The 22,434-nt window shown below is 47.8% G+C and overlaps 1 protein-coding gene across 1 annotated transcript in view; it reads right to left on the bottom strand.

The window, feature by feature from the left end:
- LIN28B (lin-28 RNA binding posttranscriptional regulator B) overlaps window positions 1-22,434 on the bottom strand; it is a 438,223-nt gene that overhangs the window by 7,686 nt on the left and 408,103 nt on the right. The window lies entirely within an intron of this gene.

The raw sequence follows: 22,434 nt of genomic DNA, 5'->3' as shown, positions 1-22,434 counted from the left end.
CCCTGCCACTGAGACATAGTTAGGAGAGATGGGCTAAAAGCATCTAGTCTGTCCATGTCTCCATCCATGGCAACACCACACTATTCTTTGTGCTCTACCGACTTTGATGTTATAGTAACATACTTCTTCATGTCTGTCCCATGCCTTTTAAAATTCCAGTACTTATCTTGTATTTCCCCACTGGCCTCATGCAAATGAGGTTGCGTGCATTACCACCAATAAGGATAGAACTTTCTTACGTCTTGCAAATATTAACACAAATATAACAAGCATTGGCATAGCCAATAAGTCTCACCTTTGGGACCTTATAAGTGTTTAGCCATGCAACAGTTGATGTTGTTGCACCAAGGAAATTGTGCTGGAAAACTAAACGCTTATAAGGTCCCAAAGGCGAGACCTATAGGCTATGCCAATGCTTGTTAAAGCTTTCAGCCATGCTGCACAGCATGTGGGCTGCTATATAACATGGCTAAAACAACATTGATAAAGACAATAGATATCGCATAGTTGAGACCTATTGACTTTGTCAATGCTTGAAATCGAGTATACAGAGAGCTAGAAAAGGCATTTTCAGAGCCAGCAAATATTCTGTGATAAGTTGTACTGCACTTTACCCATTTCAGGGTGCAAAGTGATCAGAGCCCACAGGATGACGGCGCTGGAACCTCCTGTTAATAAGCGCGCCACCCTGCTCTCATACACTGTGTGCGAGCACGGGTGAGATTCGCACTGCATTCTCTTGTCCAGGGCTCCCATTCATTGACATAGGTGTTTTCCATCTCGATGGGTTGAAGCTCCATCTCATCCTTCTTAAGTGTTGGCCTCATAACACTGTCATTTAACAGCGCACCAAAGCAACAAGCACCTCAAAATTGCTCATCATCGTCGAAGAGGCCCATACCGCCCCTGGATGTGGACCCGGGGAATATATGAAGAAAAAAATATATATATATATCTCGCGGGAGGCATGATAACATCGTGCTGCTGTAGGAGACAGAGGAGAAACATTGCTGAGCAATACATTTTTCAAGCCTCCTCCCACCATTAGATGCTGTTTAATGCAATGAATAGGAGCCAGGACTGCCAAACAAGCACCCCAGCCCCATGTCCGGACTCTGAGATTTTATCAGTGCTGCTGCATTAATGGAATAAGTGACTGCTATCAAGGCTTGCTATCCAGCCAGGGATCTGAGGGGCCAGGCGTGGGAGCCAAGATCTGCTAGATTCTCTAGTGGAAGGGGCATCAGCAAACGAAACAAGGAGGGGGCTGTCCTTCACAAACAACGTACAATTACACATTGCGTTTTTGAAGCTCATCTAGTTTTTAAACCTTGGCTGTTCTCGCGATAAGGCACAAAGGGAGTAGGTTTTGTACAAGCGCTACAGCACACTAAAGCTAGTCTGATGCCAAGTAGACGCTGTATAAAATATATTTAAACACTGAGTTTCAAACAGGATGAGTACAATGCACACGACGTGTCACACAATAACAGAGCATGCTTGGCGACGACTAATTATTAGTTGTGCAGAATCCAGTCCGGTCCCCATTACTATGCAAAAACTGAATGGAGGAGTGGATGGGAAGGGGAAGGAAGGAGGAGAGGAGAGGGACGAAGCACTGAGACTTGGCAAAGAGGGGTGGGGGCCAGTTATGCCACAAACATTTTAAGACCCAGATACCGGTGATAAGCGAGGCCCGCGTGACTGCAGGAGAGAGAGGGAGGTGGGGGAGGGTAAGTTGTTTTCAAGCACTTGTGCTTGCGGGAGCGAGGAGGGGCACGTGCGACCATGCTAATTGAAAACAAATGGTCAACACGCCGCTGCTCACTCACGCAAGGTGGATGCCATCACAAGCACGAGGGTGCTTGAAAAGGAGCTGACCGATTCCTGAAGGTCATCTCCTAGAGCAGCACATGCGCACGGCCTAGGCGAGACCTAAAAATGTATTGCTAATGTGCAGATGATAGCAAAATTAGGAAATATTTTAATAAAGTAAAATACAGGTAGAATTATAACGTATTACCAAGAGCATCCACAGTGAGAAGGCTTCTCCAACTGCTTTAGCCTGGTAAGACTTAAGAGTGGCTTGTCAGATAACTCTTACGAGGAGCAGCAGGAAACAATCGGGATTTACGTAATTGTTTTTTTACTGTAGAACTTTACTCTTTGCCACTGTCCTTTGGTCAGCTTAGTCTAGACAGGGTGCTTAGCCAGGGCAAGGTATCCAACCAAGCAGTCTGCACAAGCACAGCAAACTCTTCTAGGATCATGTACTGCACAGAAACCTCTGCGTTTTTGGGGAACAATCTTGTAGCGTCTGTACACAAAGTTCTGACCATGATTAAATAACACTTGTGTTTAAAGAACACACAAGCACTAATTTCAACAGGGTAATGTCTACAATGAATAGAAAAATTCACAAATGAAGAGGGCAAATGCATCCGCCAGGGGAGTGTATTTTTTGTATCTATTTGCCTACGGGACTAAAAAGTTCAGAAATCACCTTGCCCTGTAAAAGATCACTTGTTCCATTTAGTGCCATGTATTAAGGTAAAACATTGTGGAGACTCTCTAGGACTTTGCCAGTGATCATTTTAATAGCCTCAGCTATTGCCTCAACTGTGTGTGGCAATAGCTGAGGCTGGTATGGCCCCATACATATATTCCGAGGTTTAGACTTGGGTGCTATCAATAAGCCATAGTTCTCTGTTGTCAGCCAAGTCCGGAGAGACTGCTTCTTTGGCCGTTCGGTTCTACGGGACTTTCTGGTGTGATTTTGGTTTACAGACCCACCTCCGGGGTAGGTATTGCTGGGGGGGATCTATCCTAAGGTAAGGAATCTATCACTAACGTGTCTCTTTCAGGTGCACAAGTTACTACTTGTGTAACGGTATATCTGTAAGAGACATTAGTTAGTGATAGATTCCTTACCGCCCCACCCATCCTCCCCGTTCTGCGGACTGATCTCTAGGGTTATGGTTATCCTTTTCAGGGCCCAAGTTACATGGCACCAGTGGCCAGTTTCTTGCATGGCTCTGCGTTCCTGGCGCAGAAAGTCGTGTACAGAACTGACGTCAACGCGCATGGGTGGCGCCTAAGTAGTCTCCGTGACGTCATCTTGGCGCTTACAACGCCAGCGATGGAGCCGCACGATGCTACCTTCCGACGCGCAGGGGTACTGGTGACGAAAACTTTCCGGATCCAGTCTGACGCCTGGGGATATTCTAAGGTAAGGAATATATCACTAACTAATGTCTCTTACAGATATATCGTTACACAAGTAGTAACTTGTGCCTTGGTTTCCCTCCACTCGACAGAACTCCCACAGTCCACTTAATGACACTCCACTCAATGGAACTCCACTCTACAATTTGAAACCATTTTTTATTAAAAAAATAAAAACCAATGAAATGCAGTGAAACAAACGAAAGTTAAAGATGAGTTATAGTTAGGGAACCTTTATTCTTTCTATACAAACCAAACTTAAACTACACAAGTATATAAATTTATAATTTACGAACCACCATCAAATTATTATAACTTGGGTGCCTCCACACACTGTTGTGAACTTGTTAGCCGCACAATATTAACTAACTCGCGCCTTCTCCATACACTGAATTTCATATGACCATGCTAAATCATAGCATTCCTAACCAGACTCATGTCTAATCAAATCATTTATAAAACACAGTGCTTGGTAGAGTGGCGGATTATAGTTAAAGTTGTGTGTTTGTTTTAGGTCGCAGTCTGCCAGCCAGTGCAGCTGTGTGTTATGCAAAAGACATCTTGTGGAGCTTCAGAAGTTGACCTGGGAATGCATTCTTCCCATTGGCTTTGCAACTCACGTTTTCTTGCTTTTTCATATGCTGGCTTAGGCTCTCCAGGTTCACTGCATACTCCCCATGCCAAGACCTTATTGGCCAGTATCCTTCCAAGAGCTCCCTATCTGTAAACAGGCCTGTAAATATTGTTCTTATCTCGTCAGATTTACTGTGCGTTCAAAGACTGAGGTTAAATGTCAGGCTGTGTCTTAGAGGGAGCCTGATATTTAATATGCTTCCGACTGACTTTAGGGTGAGAGCGTTTACGGGTGGAATGCAGATTGCTCTCCCCATGGAGTAGGGGTGTCACAGACACTGCATGCTCAAGAGCTGCAGGGACTGCTGTACCAAGGTGCATCTGCTTTGACATTACCCTGTGCCCAAGCCATCCTGCCTGGGCACATTAGGGACTGTTGTGCTACTGTACAGCCTGCCTGAAACTGCACAAGCTGCTGTGGATTCATGAAATTTCCTTGACAGAGCAGGAACTCTTGTGGTATCGTGGGCCTCCACCTCATCTCTACTTGAACACTATATGCCCTACGGCTGCAGGAGCGTCTCCAGAATCCAGTGTCTGATTTCTTTGGATACTGTGTGTCAGGATGTTGCAGGAACTGCTGTAGCAATCCGTGCATTCAGCAGGAATGGAGCCGACATTAACCTCCACCTGTCACAGCCTTTATTAACTGAAACTAGCGCTCGCTTGAGCTGGTCGGAGCCCAGGGAAAGTTTCGCATGCCCCCCTTCTTCCCTGTTCCCTTCAAGGGCAAGGAGCCAGCAGAGAGTAAAACCCCTCTCCCCTCCCCAGACCTGCATGTTCATAAGCAGCATAAGCAGCTGGCTGAGGAGGAATTATTTCTAGAGCATGGGCAGCACAGTCATAGACACCAAGAAGAAACCAGCACTGACAAAGCCAATAGGTCTCCCTCTATGCAAGCCATACTGTACAGCAGCACTGGCTTCAATGCAGCATGGCTGAAAGCAAAAAAAAAAAAAAAAGCTGTGATGCAGTCAAAGCTCACGGTGTTACTGACCTTTTTTTTTTTACTTTCATCCATGTTGTAACATGGCTAAGAACCATTGGCAAAGCCAATAGATCGCACATAGGTGAGACCTTATTGGCTTTGCCAGTGCTTGCCCTTTTTGTGTTCGCTGACCCATAACGAAAGAATGAATGAAATGCCGTTATAGAGCATACTAATAATTTGTAGGGCTTCCTAGAGCTGCAGAGGGAAGGTACAACATAAGAAGGGCAGAAAAATAAACTAGCATCGATGGGACATCCAGGTTTTCAAGAGCTATCTAAAGGAAATGACAGAGTGCATCACAAACTGATATGAAAAGAGCTTTCCAGGCTTTAGCAGTGAGTAGGGAAAAGGAGTGTCAAGATGACTTTCTGATTCCTGTAAATAAAAAAGGAGAGCGGATTCAGAACAAAGTGGGCAGGTTGGAAGGTAGTGATTAATGCTCCAGCAGAGAGAACTAGGACGTCATTGGTATATGTGTGGTAGATAAGGCTAAGGGTTTTGAATATAACCTGTTTATTAATGCGAAGGAAATGACGGTTTCTTAGAGACTGGGTAGCAGATTGGCGCTGGGGTATCTTCAGAGGCAAGCACATGGCAGCATTTTGGCTCACCTGGAACCATAGATGCAAATTATCTGGTAACCCCTGATCAAGTTGGTATAATCGAGTCTAGCTTATATGAGAGCTTGGACAACAGATTTCCATGGGGCACAGTGGAGAAAAGTAAGAATTTTCCTGTGCTTTATATGGAATAAACAGCTGTATGGTTTATTCAAGCTTTAAAGGAGAGTTCATAATCTAAGTGCATGCCCAGTTTTGTGGTCTATGTGGTGGTAGTAGGAACGGAGCCCAAATTAGAGGGCCACCAGGAGTAGGGTCAGATAGAGGATGGAAAGCTGATAAAAGAATCTATAGTTGGTCACTGAGTTTGTCATTTGGTCCTCATCCAGCTAGAGACAGCCACAATGCATGCAGAGAAACATTATTGCATATCAAAGATTTTGGAAACCGAAATAATAATTCGGGTGTTGTAGGTGTCGGACATCAGATCCAAATGGCCGAATGCCAGTGGCAAGTTGAATAAAGCAAGGCTTGAAAAGGGCAGCACTGAGAGAGGATTCCTGTGGAACTTCAAAAGAATTGGGCTTGTGTGATGACTCAAAGGGAGAGATGGATATAATTTGGTACTTATGAGTGAGAAAAGTGGAGAATTGAGCATTGGGACAGATGCCATTGTCAAAACTATGCTTGATAGTATTGCGTGAGGGACAATATCAAATGCTATGGAGCTTTCTCACAGGACCAATGATGTGAAAAACCCTTATGTCCAGGACAGACCCGATTTCATCCAAGGCGACCAGCAGAGCAGTTTGAGGTGGAAGCCAGACTGTGGATCGTCAAGGAGGTTATTGTACTTAAGATGACATCTAGGTATTTGCCTCCTTGTCAAGGATTTCGGAGGGAGGGAAGGAAGGGTTAGATTGCTGAGAATATTTTAATTGATTGTTTGCTTTTTAGTAGACAGATTACCATGATTTACATCTGCCAGGAACCTCAGTAGAGGGTATGGGCAGATTTATATTATATATCCGATGATCAGAGATCTGTACAGTTGCCTTAAGGAGAATATGAGGTGTCCATGGTTCAACCGGAGAGTTTGATTTGAGAGGTATATGAGTGGCTGTATTGAAATCAAGTGTCAAAGGACAAAGACAATATATAACGAGGAGCTCAATTTAGACATGGAGGGAGAATAAAACAACTGCAAGGAGTTAATAGGGGATTGTGAATAGAAATCTGATTGAACTTTAGAAATTGTAACTGGAAAGAAGCGGTATAAATCATCACAAGGGTTGCCAGGGAGAGATGCCATTGTATCAACCTGCGGCTTGAAGAAGGGAGCTGGCAATGAAGAACAATTCTCTAAAAAGGTTTTTGGCAGATTCAATATGAAACGATAGCTGCCCTCTAGGTAGCTCTGGATTCGAGATTTAGGTAGCTCTTACGGCTTCCTCAAGAATTTTGTAGTCCTGTTTAATCGTTCTTCGCTCATTCGTAAACCAGGATGTGGCGGAGTAAAAGGCGCTACCTAGCATGCGGTTCGGTTAGAAAAAGAAATGAAAAAAGGAGCCTTGAAATGGCCAGACCCGAAGAAAGGTATGGGAGGACTGATAGTAAGTATTTCAGTATTTATAAAATTGGATCTGGGGTTGGAACTTCTCATTGCTTAGAAGTTCTAATCTTGCGATGAAGACAGAGAGAAGAAATAAACTTTGTAAGAGCCATAGATTTTCTGTTATTTTCCCATGGTGAAAATTGAAATTTCCTAGAATAGTGAAATTGGCAGCATTAAGGAGAGAAGACAAGTCGAGCCTGTGTGGAAACAAAATCCACGCAGGAACCAGGAGCCTGATAAAGAAGAGCTTCAGAATATGTGATGATGGTGTTTACTTTGGTTGTGAACTGGAAGCATTCGGAGGTTGGGAATTCAAACAGGGTAAGAAGGTTGTAAGATAGATTGGACTTAAAAATGAAGAGGACTCCTAGAGAATAATGAAACTGTGTACTTTAAAGTGGTGCTTGGATATGGAGTGTGTGTTGATGAATAGGCAGTCGTGAGAAGAGACCGGTAGCTGTGTGGCAGTCCAATGATTGAAAAACAGCAGAGGAGAGGAAGTGGAGGGCGCGAGTATAACTTACAAGAATTGACCTTCCTGGTACATTGTATTTGAGGTGCATGGAAAGCAAGCATCACAGGTGATGTCAAGTTCATAAAACGGAAGTAGAAGAATACATGTCAGAGAAGAATGAGGACACACCAGGGGTCTGTCGTTAGGGGGAAACCTTTTGGGGAGGGAGCAAAAGTGACATTTCCCATAGGGTTCTTCCCTTCTCAATACAGAAAAAGCTGCTGAATACTTGGCATGCAAGCAGAACTGAACTCGAGAAAGTGTTTTTGCGTGGTTTGTTGTAAATCCGTTGAGTAGCTTTCGATAAATTAGTGTTTAAAAATGTCCCAGTCTGGGCATGAAAAAGTTGAATTTAAGAGGTCTTGACAATTAGAAAGTTGCATTTTTGATTTGCTTATAACTTTAGCACTGTTTGAGTTTGTATGAAATTTGGGTGATACTTAGCATGTTTCGCTTACACTTGTGATTTTTTTTACATTTGTGCTGATTCGTTAAGGCAACACAGTTAAAAGGGGCAGTTCAAAAGCAGTCCATTTCATAATACAAATGGTATTATTTGACTAATCAAACTTTGCTGTGCACCATGCAACAAACTTGTTCCACCTACGGGCGTATACCGTCTTAGTGGAGGAACGCCTGGCTGCCAGAAAAATGTCACAGACTTCGGAAGGAAGGTTGAAAGCTGTCAACTGTCGCCGCTCAATCTCCACGCATGGAGGTGGAGGCTGGGCAGGTTCGGTGGAGGACCGTCCCCTGTTGCTGCGACAGAAGATCCTCCCGAAGAGGCAGTCGGATCGGGGAAGCGATCGCCATGCTGAGTAGCCCGGGATACCAGTATCTTCATGCCCAATCCGGAGCCACAAGGATGACTTGGGCCCGGTCGCGCCAAATCTTCTTTAGCACTCTGGGCAGAAGTGGTATAGGCGGAAAGGCGTACAACAGACCGCAGCTCCACACGTGACGAAAAGCGCCGCTGAGCGAGTGCCGCCATGGAAACTCCAACGCGCAGAATTGATAACATTGCGCGTTCTCTTAGGTGACGAATAGATCTAACCAAGGCTCTCCCCACTGCAGAAAGAGACCTTGCGCCACCTCCGACACCATTCGTGATCCATCATGCACCGGCGGCTGAGTTCGTCTGCTCTGGCATTCAGAGAACCTGCCAGGTGTTGAACCACCAAGGTAATGCCTTGGTGTTCCAGCCATGTCCAGAGACGGACAGCCTCCTGACATAGGGTCCATGACCCCACTCCGCCCTGTTTGTTGCAATACCACATTGCGGTGGTGGTGTTCATGAACACCTGCACTACACTTCCCCGGACAGAGGGAAGGAATGCTTTCAGTGTAAGTCGGATCGCCCGAAGCTCCAAAAGGTTGATATGGAGCCGGGACTCAGCCGGAGACCAGAGGCACTTGATCTACACCTCTCCCATGTGGCCGTCCCATCCCAGGAGGGACGCATCCGTCACCACTGTGTGCTCCGGTTGGGGAAGGGAGAGGGATCTGGCCTGTACCCAATCGTGATTCGTGAGCCACCACTGCAAGTCGTGTGCAGTGGCCGCCGAGATCTAGACGTGATCGGACGGGTTGCCCTGATGCTGCGCCCACTGGAACTTCAGGTCCCACTGCAGAGCTCGCATATGCCATCTGGCATGTTGCACTAGCAGGATGCAGGAGGCCATGAGGCCCAGGAGCCTGAGGGTCACCCTGACTGAAACCCGGCATAGAGGCTGAAAGATCGGAATTATAGCCTGAATATACCGGACTCGCTGCTCCGGAGGATAAACCCGAAACTGCGTCAAATCCAGAACCGCTCCGATGAAGGGGAGCTTCTGAGAGGGACTTCAGCACGTTGATGGAGAACCCCAGCAAATGCAAGAGGTCGGCCGTAGTCTGGAGGTGGGAGACAACTGCCTGGGGCGAGCCCGCCTTCAACAACCAGTCATCGAGATAGGGGAAGACAAACCCCTGATCTGCGCAGATGAGCTGCGACCACCGCCATCACCTTCGTCAACACCTGAGCGGCACTGGTAAGGCCGATGGGGAGCACGGCAAACTGAAAGTGCTCTTGGCCCACCGTGAACCGCAGTTAACGCCGGTGGGCCGGCAGGACGGGTTTGTGAAAATAAACATCCTGCAAGTCCAACGCTACCATCCAGTCTACAGGATCGAGGGCAGCCAAGACCTGAGCTAGTCAACATCTTGAACTTCTCCTTCCGGAGGAAGCGGCTGACGTTTCTGAGGTCAAAGATGGGACGCAGGTCCCCTTTTTCGTCCTACTTCTGGCCCCGGAACGCGCTCGATGGCCCCCTTGGCCAAGAGGGCTGTGACTTCCTGCTGGAGAAGCTCAAAATGGTCCCCAGACATGGGTGGAACTGAGGTGGCATGGCTGGAGGGGCAGTCTCGAAGAGAAGGGAATAACCCCTTCGGACGATTTGCAGCACCCACCTGTCCGAGGCAACGGAACGCCAGTGGGGAAGGTGATTGCGAATCCTGCCACCCACCGGCGTGGGATGTGCCCCAAAGCTCGGACTAGGAAGACTTTGAGGCGGATGCTGCGGGAGTGGAGGTGGACTGACCCGCATGCTGGCCCACAGTCCCACCGTGGCGGGCACCACGGCTGCGCTGAGGTTGGTTCTATGCAGGCTTCTGGCTCAACGAACGGGGCCACGAAAGGAACGAAAAGCAGACGTGGCCGGGCGCGTGGTGGAGAGACCCAAGGACTTGGCCGTAGCCCAGGAGTCCTTAAAACGCTCCAGCACACTATCTGCCTTATCACCAAACAGGCGAGTACCATCAAAGGGCATGTCCATAAGAGAACTTTGAAAATCCCCTGAAAAACCAGTGGACCACAACCAGGCGTGACGACGGAGGGCCACTGTTGTGGAAATCGTCCTACCCAGTGAGTCCGCAGTGTCCAGTCCACACCTGATGGCGGAACTTTGCTGCATCTTTCCCCTCAGCAACAGCTTGAGAAAGCACTGTCCGAACCTCCTCCGGATACTGAGGCAACAGCTGCGCAACCGTGTCCCACACAGCGTGGGAATAGCGGCCCAAGAGGCATGCGGTGTTCACCGACCGCAGCCCTAAGTTGGCAGATGCGAACAGTTTCTTGCCGAACTGTTCCAGCTTCTTGGATTCCTTATCTGGCGGAGCGGTAGGGAATGCGCTTTGGGAAGTGGAGGCCTGGATGACCAGGCTCTCCGGGGTTGGGTGGGCCGACAGAAAAGCAGGGTCACCTGGGGTCGGACGATGGCCCCGGGCCACATTCTCATCCACAGAAACCCCCGTGGCCGGTCTCGACCAGGTGCCCATCAAGATGTCAGTTAATGCCTCATTGAACAGAAGCAGGGGCCCCCGAAGAGCTTGCTGCCGGCTTAAGTACTTCAGTGAGGAGATTAATCTTGAGGGTCACTGTAGGCAGCTCAAGGGCCTCAGCTGCTCTACGGAGCACCATAGTGTAAGCGGCGTCCTCCTCCATAGCCACAGCCGGAGGAGAAAGAAAACCAGTGTCAGAGGAGAGGTCAAAACCACCAGCATCCTCTAGCTCTTCTGTCCATTCCTGTTCGGACCCGCACTGAGTTGCGAGAGGGTCCTCAGACCCCTCCTCCACCGCCCGTGGAACAGGCTGCGGTGGTGGGGGGACAGGGGAATACAAACGGTCCGGCCCCCTGTCCCAAGTAGGGTCCCAACCAAGAGCAAAACTCTCCGGGAACCCGGGCAAGGGCAGTGGTGGAACTAATGGAACCCACTGCGGCGCCAGGATCGGAGCCGCCGGCAAGGGAGGGCCCTCAACTGGGACCGTGGGGCCTGAAGGCGCACCGCTGGGAGCCCGAGGCCTGAAGAGGCAGTCCATGGCTGCAAGAAAATCTTGCACCTAGGCAGGAGTCGCCGACGGACCCGGATAAGCAGCGTGGTTGGTACCCCCCTGCCCTCGTCCACGGACAGATGAGGGGACGTCTAAGGTGAAACGCTTCTTCGACTTCTTATGACGTCTCTTACCTGAATCTGAGTGGGACGACTTCGACCCCGGGGAGCGATGACTATGGCTCTGCGAGCGATTCCTCGAGTGACCCCTGGACCTCGAACGGTGCGGAGGCAACTGCAGGGCCTCCAGTAGATTATGGGACCGCTCCCGCAAGGCCTTCAGAGCCATGGCCAGACAGTGGGAACATGACCGGGAGTCATGGTCGTGCTCCAGACAGTAGAGACAGTCGCCATGGGGGTCGGCCACTGACATCGTACGGCGACAGGCCCCGCAGGATTTAAATCCAGGCTTCCCTACGTGGCACCAGGAGTCAAAGACTCAAAAAAGGAAGACAAAAAGTCTCAAAAGTTTAGTCAAAAAGTGACTAGGGTACGTGCTCTAACTGGATCTGCGCTTGCTGGCGCTGAAAAAGAAAGAACTGACGTCAGCGCGCATGGGTGGCGCCTAAGTAGTCTCCGTGACATCCGCGGAGCTGCACGACGCCACCTTCCGACGCGCAGGGGTACTGCTGAAGAAAACTTTCCGGATCCAGTCTGACACCTGGGGATATTCTAAGGTAAGGAATCTATCACTAACGTGTCTCTTACAGAGTGGGAGGGAAACCGAGTGGGAGGGAAACCGAGTGGGAGGGAAACCGAGTGGGAGGGAAACCGAGTGGGAGGGAAACCGAGTGGGAGGGAAACCGAGTGGGAGGGAAACCGAGTGGGAGGGAAACCGAGTGGGAGGGAAACCGAGTGGGAGGGAAACCGAGTGGGAGGGAAACCGAGTGGGAGGGAAACCGAGTGGGAGGGAAACCGAGTGGGAGGGAAACCGAGTGGGAGGGAAACCGAGTGGGAGGGAAACCGAGTGGGAGGGAAACCGAGTGGGAGGGAAACCGAGTGGGAGGGAAACCGAGTGGGAGGGAAACCGAGTGGGAGGGAGGGAAACCGAGTGGGAGGGAGGGAAACCGAGTGGGAGGGAAACCGAGTGGGAGGGAGGGAAACCGAGTGGGTGGGAGGGAAACCGAGTGGGTGGGAGGGAAACCGAGTGGGTGGGAGGGAAACCGAGTGGGTGGGAGGGAAACCGAGTGGGTGGGAGGGAAACCGAGTGGGAGGGAGGGAAACCGAGTGGGAGGGAAACCGGGAGAGTTGAGTGGAGCAGAGTGGCCGAGTGGAGTGGCGCGGAGTGGCCGAGTGGAGTGGCCGAGTGGAGTGGCGCGGAGTGGCCGAGTGGAGTGGCCGAGTGGCGCGGAGTGGCCGAGTGGAGTGGCCGAGTGGCGCAGAGTGGAGTGGCCGAGTGGCGCAGAGTGGAGTGGCCGAGTGGCGCGGAGTGGCAGAGTGGAGTGGCCGAGTGGCGCGGAGTGGCAGAGTGGAGTGGCCGAGTGGCGCGGAGTGGCAGAGTGGAGTGGCCGAGTGGCGCGGAGTGGCAGAGTGGAGCGGCGCAGCGCGGAAGAGTGGAGCGGCGCAGCGCGGAAGAGTGGAGCGGCGCAGCGCGGAAGAGTGGAGCGGGACAGAGTGGAAGAGGGGAGCGGGACAGAGTGGAGCGGTGAGGAGTGGAGTGGCGCAGAGTGGAAGAGTGAAGTGGCGCAGAGTGGAAGAGTGAAGTGGCGCAGAGTGGAAGAGTGAAGTGGCGCAGAGTGGAAGAGTGAAGTGGCGCAGAGTGGAAGAGTGAAGTGGCGCAGAGTGGAAGAGTGAAGTGGCGCAGAGTGGAAGAGTGAAGTGGCGCAGAGTGCAGTGACATGTCATACAGTGGAACGGTGTGTTGTGGAGTAGAATAGTATACTGTGGAGGGACTTAGAGTAGAGTTGTATACAGGGGTTTAGAGTGTTGTGGCATACAGTGGAGAAGAGTAGAGTATAATCCAATACCGTGTCAGAGTAGAGTGGAATAAAGTGGCATTGAGGGTGTAGAGTGGAGTGGCACAGAGTGGAAGAGTGGAGTGGTGCAGAGTAGAGTGGTGTGTCATACAGTGAAGTGGCATGTTGTAGAAAGGAGTATAATAGCATACAGTGGAGGGGCTTAGAGTGGAGTGTTATACAGTGGTCTAGAGTGTTGTGGTGTACAGTAGAGAAGTGTAGAACAATGGAGTATAGTGCAATACTGTGTCAGAGTGGAGTGGAATAAAGTGGCATTGAGGGAGTTGTGTAGTGTTGTACAGTGAAGGAACGTAGACTGTCAGAATGGAGTAGTGTTGTACAGTGTTATTTACTGGAGTGGCGTAGATGGAGTGGGGTGATATCGTGGAGTAGGGTGTCCTGGAGTAGCATACAGTAGAGTTGTGGAGTGGCATGCAGAGTGAAGTGGGGTGTCGGAGTGACATACAGTGGAGGGACAAAATGGAGTAAAGTGTTGTGGAGTGGCATCTTGTATAGTGGAGTGGGGTGACAGAGTGGCATGGGGTAGAGTTTAGTGGTGTGTCAAACAGTAGAGTGGAGTGGGATACAGTGCCGTGTCGTACAGTGCCTTAGAATGAAGGAGCATACATTGGAGTGGTATGTCAGAGAGGTGTGGCGTAGTTTGCAGTGGTGTGTGGTGGACTGGAGTAACGTGTTGTAGAGTGAAGCGTTGTAGAGTGGCATACAGTGGAGTGGCATATTGTAGAGCAGAGTAGAGTGGTGTGTCTTCGAGTGGCAATGAGCGTCAGTCAGTGGAGTGGACTGTCTTAGAGTGGAGTGGCATGCCATAGAGTGGTGTGTGGTATATTGTCTTAGAGAGGAAGTGCGGGGAGTTACAAAGTGAGCTTGGATGTCGTAGAGAGGAGTGGCATATGCTAGAGAGGAGTGGCATGTCGTTGTGTGGTAAATTACATTGGCGTGTGGTAGATTGGAGTGTGGAAGAGTGGTGTGGAGTGTCAGTGGAGCAACGTGTTGTACAGTGGCGTGAAGTAGCGCATTGTATCGTAGATAGTTGGTGTGGAGTGTCAGTGGAGCAACGTGTTGTACAGTGGCGTGAAGTAGCGCATTGTATCGTAGATAGTTTAAATAGACGTAGCTTGAACAGATTCAGATGAAATGTGTCAAATATAGATTATGGAGTGTAAAGTTTACCTTATGGTAGTAGATCCATATTTTTTCAGTAGTTTAAGTGATAGGGTCTGACTCACAAAGGTAATTTACATGTTTGGGTAAGTTTACGATCGTTTGCTAATCACAAAGCTATTTTATGAGTAATATGTTTAAGACTGTGGAGTCAACGAAAATAAAACAAACACTGGCAAAGCCAATATATATAGCCTATTTGAGGTGTTGGATTTGCTGATTTTTTTGCCTTTGCATAGTGTACAGCATCATGACTGAAAGTTAAAAAATAAAATAAAACACTACAACGTGGCCAGGGCTGGCTGCATCATTGTACTTTTTCTTTTTTTCACTACTCATCCAGTCTGATGCATGTCAAAGGAAAAGTCACATTTGGCCAGCTTTTCAACATTGGAGGAGAGGGCCCTTGTTAGGGTGTTAGAAATGGCGATAGGCTTTTCCAGGTGAAATGCGGACAATATCGTGCTAATCGCTGTTTCACTTGACATACATAGACTTCACTAAAAGCTGTTTGGGGTAGAATGCCGAGGCTATCCGGTCAGGAGAGTGTGGTGTTTAGAATTATGGCAGCGGGAGGGAAGGGGAAACGCCAACACAGAGCGCAGAAGGAGGAGCAGGAGTTCAAAGTCAACACAGAAAGTGGAAGGAAGGGGCCAAAGCCAACCGACAGTGTGAGGGAGGGGGCAAAAACACCCGACAGCAGGAGGTAGGAGGTGGCAAAGCTAGCATGGCCAATGGAGGCAGGAGAAGTCAAAATGGACAACAGGAGGGAGGCAGCAAAGCCATCATGGACAGCAGATAGGAGGGTGTAGGCAAAGCCAACACAGAGCGGGAGGGAGGGTGGGGCAAATCCAACAGAGGGAGGGGGCGAGAAAAGCCAACATGGGCAGTGGGAGGAAGGCGGGCAGGTGGGGGCAAGACAATATGGAGAGGGGAGGAACACCAAAGGGGAAGAAGTACACTAGTGAGCCCTCTGAAAATGATGTACTCTGGTAGAGTACTTAAACAGAAAGAAAAAGTTGCCCCTAAGAAAGAGAGCACTGGAAGGACACAATTTGTCCATGCTACACAGGAGGGGCAAATAGTGGAAGATGAAGGAAGCCTATAGTAGCTCACCAATAAGAAGCAAGGACGAGTGACAATGAAGCCAACCAAAATTAATGGGTGGCACAGCCAACTGTTTAGAAAACAAAAGATCTTGCAAGAAACCACACATGTGCTTTCTTAGGCAAATACAATAAAAGGAAAAGGCAGCCCTTCAAGTAATAGTTTAGATCGGACTTTCCAACAAGTAGTGATTTTAGCTTGCAAAAACGATATGCTTCAATGCCTTGATGACTTTCAGAAAATGTCAGTAAATCTAACTAAGTTTGAAAGACAAACCGAAACAATTTCTTTCTTTATTTTATTTTTACAGAGTTTTATATAGCGCAAACTTGACCCAAAGATATCGGGTACCAGAGCGCTTTCATAGTACCAGTTGTGTTACATGAGGACACATTCATTTTTGATAGGCACGGGGAGATTAAGTGATTTGCCCAGAATCACAGGATGTTCAGCGTCATTGCCGAGACTCAAACCCGGTTCCCCAGATTCGAGGTCACCTGCCCTAGCCGTTAGGCCAACTCGTCTCCCCAATTGGGTGCAGCAGTATCTGTGTATCACGGAGAACGGACTTTGTGATACAGGAATACTCTTGCCGCACCATCTAAGAACTTTCTAGTCTCACCCAAACTACCCTGTGCTACTCAGCACCTACGGTCCACACCACAATCTATCACTTTGGTCTATGTTTATGTGAAAAGGTATAAAGTTTCACACAATGAGTTTACTTCTTCCTTTTATTCATGTAGTTGCGTCCAGTTCATTAGATCCCATTAATCAGTGAGCAGCTCTTGGGTTCAACACCCACTCTATTTGAAACACAACATTATTCCCTGGAGCACTCAACCCTTCCAGAACTTCACATAACTTACCACAAAGCCCCTGGTATAGCATACCACATATTACTACCCCAGCCTACATATTTTTACAGAATTTCTATTAGAAATGTATGGCTCCTAATTAAACAAGCTCTTAACCATGATGTGTAATTCAAAGAGTTACCCTTTCACGCCGACAATCATGCTATCAGAAACCATGCTGCTTCTGTCTCTTCTATTTCGCTGATGCAAACCAATTAAAGGTGCAACCGCAGACATTTACATATCATTATGATGAATAATGCATTCGTCAAATTGGATACGCAAGTTAATTTACTCGGAATAGGCTTTCCTCTTCTTGATGGGTGTCAAATTGCGGTCAGCTTTAAAACAATATTTATAATATACCTGCTCTCATATATGCTTCACAACTATAAGATTACATATTTAGCTTTTTTGGTACTTGTACTGATATGCCTAGAATAGGAGTTCATACTTTGCTTCTAAGCACCCCAGTGATCGCAAATACAAGAATCAAGGCTCATGTAGATGAAGTGCTTTGCCCAGGAACACACATGGTCAAGCCAGAACTAGAGCCTGAGCTTTAGATTTTACTGTGCTATAAGCCTGCCATAAACCACATGGAGTCCCACAAATCTCAAATACTGCAGTTTCAATGTTTAAATGTCCAACAACATGGTGTGTGCTAGACACACATTCTAAAGCTCAAACACTTTCAGATTGCATTAGCCAGAATTAACAAGGCATGCACAAGGCAGTTGTATGTTAATGCAGGGAATGCATAGTACTTCTCAGACACTGCCGGCTGAGGCACGTGTGCCTTGATATAATGCAGCAATAGTCAAGCCACAAAGAGTACCCTTTTTTGGGTGGGGAGCAATTATGTCTCGCCTAGCGAAAGCAGCGCATGCGTTGCTCTCGCTATTGCGAGTACCTTTTGTAATCGATTCTGCCGAGGGCTTTTATGCACACGCCTGCATGGACAAACATGGCTGCTCCTGCCATTTGTCCATAGCAGACAGCATGCCCGTGTCCGTAGGAACTGTGGACAGTCCCACACCATTTTGTTGCTATAGCAACAAAAATGCCGCTTCGTGTGTGCTTTGCTTTTATTTTTGCAGTCAGACACACATGCACCCACACATGCACACTCTCCCTCTCTCACATACACACCCACGCACATGTGCACGCTCTTTCTCTCTCTCTCTCTCCCTCCCTCCCTCTCTTGCGTGCACACACACACACTTATGCATTCTCTCTTTCTTTCTCTCAGGACAAGGGAGCCCATGATGCTGAGTGGTCTGGGAGGGCCCTCTGTGGTGTCCACTAGGGTTGAATGGTGGTACTTTGGTAGTAGTGCAAATGGTTGTGTGGCGGTGTGTTGTGCCGGACCACAGATAATTCCTGCTACTAAGAATAATATATTTACTGGTGCTTTCGTGAGGCTGAAGTGTGGCGTGAGGGGCCTTCGATCTATGGCCAGGCCTCCAGTGGTGGTACGGTAGTGATGGTGATGTGCTCTGCAGGAGCACCCTTGATTCCCGCTGCTCAGGCTGAGAGTTTCACTGGTGTTTTAGTAGTGTGGAAGGGTGGTATGACATGGGGTCTTTGCTTCCTGCCACACCTCCAGCAGTAGTGCTGTGGTGGTGTTGTACAGGAGCACCCGTGATTCCCGCTGCAAAGGATATTACCTTGCTTCACTGTCGTTTTAGTAGGGATGAAACGTGGTAGGTTGGTAGTATGACAGGGTGTCACCACTCCCTGCCAGAGCTCCAGCAGTAGCGGTGTGGTGGTGTTGTCCTGGAGCACCTTTGATTCTTTTTATTTATTGGAAGATCCTCACTGGTGCTTTTAAATGGGCTAGAAGCGTGGTATGTTCGCCATATGTCAGAGGGCCCAGCAAGGCCTCCTGTTCCCCGCAAGGCCTCCATCAGTGGTGGTATGGAGGTGTGTTTTGCAGAAGCACAATTGATTCCTGCTTCACAGAGTAAGTCCTCTACAGGTTCTTTTAGTAGGTTTGAAGTGTGGTATTGTGATACTGCTGGGGGATCCTGCTCCCCGTCAGGCCTTCAGCAGTGGTGGGATGGTGGTGTGCTGTGCAGAAGCACAATTGATTCTTGCTATTCAGGGTAAGTTCTCTTTTAGTAGGTTTGATGTCTGAAATGGGGGTATTGCAGGGGATTCTTCTCCCTGCCAGGCCTCCAGCAGTTATAGTGTGGTGGCTGTGGTGTGTGGTGCAGCAGCATCATTAACTCATGATATTTATGGTACTACCTTCTCTTCTCATTTTATTAGGGTGGCAGTATGACATAGGGCCTCTGCCCCTACAAGGCCTCTGGAAGTGGTGATCTGGCGGCGGTGTGTTGTGCAGAAACACATTAATTTCTGCAGCTCAGGGTAAGACCTTCACTGGTGCTTTTAGTTGAATTGTTGGTACGGCAGGGGCCGTCTGCTTCCTGTCAGGCCTCCAGCACTAGTGGTGTGATGCTGTGTTAACCAGCAGCATCAGGTATTTCTACTGATTAAGGGAAGACCTTCATTGGTGCTTTTAGTAGAGTTGTGGATTGATGGGGCATCTGCTCACTGCCTCCTCAAAATAAAAGGTTGGTATACTGTGGGAACAAATTCATAGAAAAGCACTCATACCACAATTAAATAATTAATTTCCACCGGGGTACCTTTATCAATTAATTATGTGAGCTATTCTGTGTATCATTAACATTCCATTCTTTTTGTAGATCTCTGGTGTGAAGAGTAAAACAACGAGAAAATTACAACATACAAAGACAAGACATCAGCATTCTACGATAATGGAATAATTCTGTAAACTATAGAGCAGATCATTGGCCATTTTTCAAGTCCTTACTTCCGTTTTAATAAGCAAAAAGTGGTTGCATATTTAGCCAAATTTGTGTTCCAATAGGAGGTAGTCACCGCTTCAAGTGAGCTCTAGGGCAACAGACCCCTAGTTTTATCCTTGTGACTATTGGTATGAATGGGTTGTATGCAAGCTCACCAGGATAACAACACTGTTAAACAATAACATAAGTAACTGTCTAATTTGTTTTTTCGCCAATGATGTTGTGTGTTTTTGGACACTTGTTATGTGGAACCAACAAAGTCTGGCAGGAATGTATTTAGAATTATAATCAATGTAATTTGGGTTTTAATTTTCCTTAAATTGTTGTTTTCGGAATTGTATACATTCTATAATGGTTCATCATCTTTTTTGATAGTTCATACTATTTATCTTTCTGATTTAGATTGAAAGCACATTATACGGGAGTTTTTAATGCTTGTCCTGAAGAAGGTGGTTTTTAATTCTGTGACTTCCACCGAAACGCGTTGACGCATGATCTAGAAGGCAGACTATAGATTGTGGGGACATCTGTGTTCTGAACCATCAGGGAATTGAACTTATGTCAAGAAGAACAGTTGATCCGGATCTTTTGTCTTCCTTTTTCAGCCGATAAGAAAATATCTTTCTTACATGTTCTCCCCATCTTGCATATTGTGCATAAAATGAATATTTGGTTTTTAATGTTTTTAACCTGTGATTTTTTTGTGTAAATGCTTTTGACTATCTATTTTTTGTGATGAAAAAAAAATTTGGGGTCATATAGAAATACATTTTTGTAATTTATGTGAACAATTTATCGTGTCTGGGCTCAGGTGTCTTGTTCTGGTGACTGAATGGTTTCGTTGTGAGTTATTAGGTAATTATGTAGACGTGCCGAAAGGGGGAATATTTGTCTTTAACGACTGTACTAATCAAACCATGTTATGCCTTTTTGGACCCCTCCGTTTCTAGGGTCAATGCGTTTCGGCCATACTCACTAAAGGCCTCCTCAGGACTAGGAAGCACACTATCAGTGCCAAAGTGTAGTAACTCCACCGCAGCGCGAGTGCTGCCAACTACAGGATTAAATCCTGGTCACATGGACAAGTCACGAGTGTAACCAGCTCAAAGGAACCGAGCGCAGGGGAGTGCAGATGACTACATGAAGTTGGAGGCTACTGTGAAAGGGAGTAATAATTGGTAATCAGAATTTATTCCTGCAGTTGGTTGCACTCGGACTGCAGTGTAGTCACCACACTTTGGCACTGATAGTACAGGGGTCTTCTGCTTCCCAACAGGCCTCCAGCACTGGTGATGTGTTGTCGCCAAAGTCACATTGATTTTTGCTGTTTATAGTACGACATGCACTGGTGTTTTTTGTAGGGTTGTGGCACGACAGGGGGCCTCTGCTCCCTGCCAGGCCTCCACCAGTGGTGGTGTTGTGCAGGAGCACCACTAATTCCCACTGTTTATGGTAAGACCTTCACTGATCCTTTAGTAGGGTTGTGGCATGACAGGGCTGATCTGCTCTAGGCCTCCAGCACTCATGGTGTGCTGGTGGTTTGTTGCACCGAAGCACCATTGACTCTGCTGTTTACAGTGAGACCTTCACTGGTGCTTTTAGCTGGACTGTGGTCTGATTACAAGGGGCCTCCGCTCCCTGCCAGGCCTCCAGCACTGGTGGCGTGGTGGTGGTAGTGTGTGGTGTGTAGTGCCGAAGCACCATTGATTCCTGCTATGCACGGTAAGTCATTCAGTGGTGCTTTTATTATGATACAAGGACCCCTTGCTCCCTGCCAGGCCTCCAGCACTGGTGGCGTGGTGGTGGTAGTGAGTGGTGTGCAGTGGCGAAGCACCATTGACTCCTGCTGTTTACAGTAAGACCTTCACTGGTGCTTTTAGCTGGACTGTGGTATGATACAAGGACCCCTTGCTCCCTTTCAGGTCTCCAGCACTGGTGGTGTGGTGCTGGTAGTGTGCAGTGCTGAAGCACTTTCGACTTCTGCTATGCACGGTAAGGCGTTCATTGGTGCTCACTGCTTTTAATAGGGCCATGGCTTGACAGCAGGCAGGCCTCTGCTCCCTGACAAGCCTCCAGCAGTGGTGGTGCATCATTCATTCCAGCTGCTCAGGGCTGGTGCCTGTTAATTGCTTGGCTCTAAGATAGGGTGACCAGATTCTGAAAACAAACAAGCATTGGCATAGCGAATAGGTCTCGCCTTTGGGACCTTATAAGTGTTTAGACATGCAACATTTGATGTTATTGCACCAAGGATATTGTACTGCATAACTAAATACTTATAAGGTTCCAAAAGCGAGACCTATTGGTTATGCCAATGCTTGTTTCTATGCTGAGCCACTTCTAGCGTAAGTGTTCAGGTGCTCCTTTGAACATTGTCTGCTCTGTGCTGACGAAGCAAGGTCTGAAGGTGGTTTGACACAGCAGCACAGTTAAGACACAACAATCATCATTTTGGATGAAGCCTCTCGCTTTCTTTTCACCTGAAATCTGAATCTCTGCGACGCAACCCATTTCACAGACATAAGTCTCAGTAATATCTAGTAAAGTCCCTCTTCGTCTGACCATGCACATCACTAGTTTGGAATGCACGGAATTAAATTTTATTATGTATTTTTCGTTACAAAATATCTCAGAACTGTAAGAAAACATTAGAGCGTATTCCCTGTTATATAGCTTCTTTGACTCAAACATTGTTTGCAGTCATTTATTTGCATTTGTCCATGCATCTCTTTAAAAATAAAACACCAAAGTTGCCTTTTTATGAATTAAAACAAGTACTGGCAGAGCTAATAGGTCTAGGCAATCCGAGAGCTATAGGCATTGTCAATGCGGTGTCCATGATAATGGCATATCAGCGCAGCCATGCACACTCTGTGCCAGCCGAGGCCTGCCCTCCCCGCAGAGTCACTAGCAGAGCACGTAATGTGCCCTCTCCCCTCCGAGGGTCGGAGCACTGAAAGCAGCGCAGCAGACATGCATCAACAAAGAGAAGTGACCTCTCCACAGCAGGTCTCGGCTTACTAATGACATGTAATAACAATGTTATTTACATTAGTTGGCATAATGTAAGCAATTGTTTTTTGTTATT

Source organism: Triturus cristatus, chromosome 6 (assembly GCF_964204655.1).
Source record: "Triturus cristatus chromosome 6, aTriCri1.1, whole genome shotgun sequence".
In the NCBI taxonomy this organism is placed as follows: domain Eukaryota; kingdom Metazoa; phylum Chordata; class Amphibia; order Caudata; family Salamandridae; genus Triturus; species Triturus cristatus.
The sequence above is the reverse complement of the archived record's forward strand: the minus strand, read 5'-3'. Positions and strand labels throughout refer to the sequence as shown.